Here is a 4,159-nt window from a genome sequence, read left to right as displayed (position 1 = left end):
CTCTCTCTCATGCTCCCTCCCTTATCTATTTATCCCAGCACTGTTTTAAGTCCTTTCCGTATATTCACATCGGGAATGTTTACAGGCTCCTTAGGAGGTAGGTGTTCTGGTTCTATCTCCATTTTACAGATAGGGAAACTGAGGCACAGAGAAGCCATTGCCCAAGATGATGTTTGTAGAGGTGGGATTTGCCGATTCTGTGCTTTTAACTCCTGCCTTGCACAGTGTTGCCGAAAAACCACCAGGCAGCATTCTCCCCCCGCCCCATATTGCCTCACTAAGTCGTGCGTGTGCATGTGCGTGTGCATGTGCGTGTGTGTGTGTGTGTGTGTGTACTCGTGCACACACGCGCCCAGGGGTCAGCCCTCGGCTCCAGCGGTGCTGAGACATTTTGCTCATTACTGTGTCCTCGGCACCCAGCACAGCGCTCGGGAAGTGTTTGCCGACTCGATGAAGAGAGAAACTGGGATTTTTCTGAGCACCGGGCAGTGATTTTGTGGCCTTCATTAGAATCCAATTTTCTTTTTTCATTTGGGTGAAAAATGACTTTAGCATTTACATGGCGTGACTTCATTATTAAGTTTTAAAATCTGATGGCCCCCGCCATCAAATTCCCTTTTTGGTGTTTTGTTACTCCGGCTACATTTAGTAATGTCTGTCTTTGTAGATTTTTTCTTCTTTCTTTCTAATCTGTAATGCATTTAAACGAGGAGGATTCCATGTATGCAAAGTAGTTGTATTTTTATTTTAGTTTATCTCCTGTGCTCCATAATAGAGGTTATGAATATGCCCTTTAGATAACAAAGAATTTTCTTACTATCTTTTCGATTGAATAGGCAAAGAAAACCCCGTAATGGTGTGAAATGGTCTGATTTAGAAACCAATTATAAGGAACATAATTACCTACTAGTGAAAACGAAAGTGAAAGCCAAGCATTTCTAGATTATGTCTAAAAAATATCATGACAGCCAACATCTCAAAAATAACATCTGTTTTTCTCCTGCAACGGTGTCACCGTGTGTGTGTGTGTGTGTATGTGTGTGTGTGTGTGTGTGTGTGCACACACTGGAACCCACGTGCTGGAATGATAGTGCTGACTCTGAAGGGATGTTTTCTGACCTGAAATTAAGGTGCACACGCCCCCTGTCTGTTACTGATGGTCACCAAAAATCAATCTATAGGTCTCTCTAGAACTCTAAGGTTCTTTTTTTATCCTAAGGATGCAAAAGGACAAAAAGCACCCCCCTGGGTCCCTTAGGAAATGCATCATTAAGATACATGCTACTGCCCACCTCAATTTTCATAAGCTGTGCACAATTGGGAGGGAGCTGAACACACCGATGTTCTTTCTCGGGGTGCATCAGGAGGGCCGGGGCTGGGAGGAGACAGCAGGCGGTGCTTCTGAGCTCCCCTCCCCTCCTTTCCGTGTGGGGGTGTTTGTGAGAAGGTTGCTATAGTTGAGGCTTCAAGGGGAGGCGGGGTCCAGCTGCGTAGCCCGAGCTGGGCAGCAGCGACATTCTGCCCTGGCTCTAAATGCCTGAGGGCAGGATGCTGGGATCTGAGGGCACAGAATGGGCACGTGGCCCGCAGACGTGTGCCTTACTCTTTCCTGTGATATCAGAGCCAATTCCCTTTATCCTACGGCCAACCAAGCACGTGTTATCATATTGTCCATTGCGCATCCTTCTCCCCACTGTTCTGCTTCGATCTCTTACTTACTGTATTTCATCGGTTCTAAGATTTGCTTTTTAGCGACGCATTTTAACATCTTCGAAATCGGGATGCATCTCACAGTCGGTGGTGTGTCATAGTTTCATCGGCGGCGTGAAGTAACGGTGCGCTTTATAAGCTAGGATGTCTTAGCTTTTGATGAAATGTCATCAGGAATGGCCAATCTATGGGATTTGCCAAACTCTCTCCCTTTCTGGCTTTGTCATCTGCCACCAATTTGCCTCTAACCCTGTCCTGTGGTGTCCTATGGAGGATCTGTGGTAAAAGGTGTGTGGTCTAGAAACACAGGCTGCATCTTCTTGCCAGGCCATCTTTGCTCCTGGGTTTTCTGCCATCTCTGTCTGTGGGGACCTGTCTTCTCCCTCAGGGGCCAGCTCAAAGCCTCGGGCCCACCTGGAAATCCTCCCTGATTCCGCCATCCTGGAATCCTTGCTTCCTTCCCTAAAATAGATCCGTTCCTCCTTCCTCGGAACACTTTTAAAACTGAAAAACAAATTATTTTTCCTTATTAAATTAGTATTGTTCTTGGTATTTGTAAGCAAAGAGAAATTTAAGTCCTCAAACGTTTGCTTTTTCCTGGGTAATTTGATAAGGAATAGTTGGCAAAACTGTAAGTCAGAGGTCGTATCTGCTATCAATTTTATGTAAAATCTATTTAAGGATCAATTGGAGAATATGAAAATATGAGTAATGAAGACTATTCTTGACATGTTATTATTTATTCTAAAAATTCCATATATATATATTTTTTCAAATTAAAAATAGTGCAAGGAAAGTAGAAAATAGGAATGTTTAAAATTTTTATCCTTCCGAATATTCCTCCGCCCTCTCCCACCTCTTTTAGGATTCATGGGGAGAAAGTAGGGTAAGTAATGAGTCCACGTCATGGGGGTTTGTCTTAAACGCAGAGTGAAAATGTGGATTTAGCTCTACTGAGCGATGAGAAGCCGTTTCAGAAAGTTCTGAAGCGAGGGAGGCGGTAGAGAATTTTTCCTGTCACGGCTCACAGAGGAACTGGGGTTCCTTAAAGCGGGAGGAAGGGCACCGCGGACGCTCGCTTCCAGTCGCCTGTCGCAGAGCCTCTGTCCAGAGGGGCAGCTCCTTCCCAATGTCGCCAAGTGTCGCTGAGGCTGCACGGAGAAAACGGCGGAGGCCAGGCATGCTCCGGGCCTCCCCGCCAAAGCCTGTGCCCGCCGGGTGACCTGAGAAGCTGAGCTCCGTCGCAGCACCTGCTCCCGGGAGGGCCTGCGATGGCGCGTCGCTGCCACCTGTGCTGGGAGCCGCTGCCACCTGTGCTCGGGCCTCGGACGCTTCGTTCCCAGCACGGCCTCGTCACTGCTGCAGCATCTTCCCCCAAGCCCCCCAGTCCTGTCGCACCCAGCGATGCTGCCCACAAAGGTGGGGCGTCACTGGGGGGTCTGGGGGAGAAAGCGGCTTCCTGAGGTTTCTCCTGCAGACGCGAGACTTAATGTTGCACCAAAGGCAAGGGATCCTGGTTATCCGGCAAACAGGTGTCCCGGTGTGTTCTCACTCCCTGTCACTCAAGATTCTTCTCTGCAGGAAACCGTCACCTAAACAGAAGAAGCGTTTCCTTACTCTCTTAGGCTCTAGCAATACTGAATCACTGCATGGATCTGGCTTCTTATGGTTGGTGTTTTTTAAGTGGGGGTGGGATGTGTGGCCAAATCACACATCTTAAGAACCTTGTCTTGTTTTTCCGGGCGCAGCAGAAAACGGTCGTGTGGATATGCTGGTCACAGACACCTGTGTCGTCTTCCCACGGAGGGGTTTGCTGACAATGCGACTGCCTCCTTCAGCTCCAAAGCAATGAGACATTCCTGAGCGTCTAAGCCAGGCACAGGGTATGCGAAGATGAACAAGGATCCATTCTCCCCTGTAAGTTTCATTCATTCTTTCGCTGGACAAATCCTTGTTCTAGACACTGGTGATACCACAATGAGTAGAATACAGTTCATATGACAGTGGGGGCAGGAAACAAATCATACCATAAAATGTGTTTATAATAATATAATATAAACTATAAATAAGTAATATAATAAACAACAGCAGGTCTGGGGAAGAAAGATGAAGCAGGTAATCAGTGTGCTCAGAAAGATGTCTCTGAAGAGATGGCATGTGGCCAGAATTCTGAATAAATCAGGGAATGAGCCTGCGGTTACCTAGGGGAGGAACGCACCTGACAGACAGGAGCAAGGGCAGAGGCCCTAGGTGAAGGTCAGAGAGCCAGGCCAGACCGTGCAAGGCTTGGAGCTCACCTACGGCCTTGGATTTTACGCTGTTTAACTTTCATTTTTGCGTTTGGATTTTTTTTAACATGTGAGATTAAAAAAGACTTTAGTGCAGCATCATGAACACACAGATTCGTACAAAAATTCCAGCTGATTTTGAACTTCGTATAAATGAAATC

This window comes from Pteropus medius, unplaced genomic scaffold (assembly GCF_902729225.1).
Source record: "Pteropus medius unplaced genomic scaffold, Ma_sr-lr_union100, whole genome shotgun sequence".
NCBI lineage: Eukaryota > Metazoa > Chordata > Mammalia > Chiroptera > Pteropodidae > Pteropus > Pteropus medius.
Note: the sequence above shows the minus strand (reverse complement) of the source record.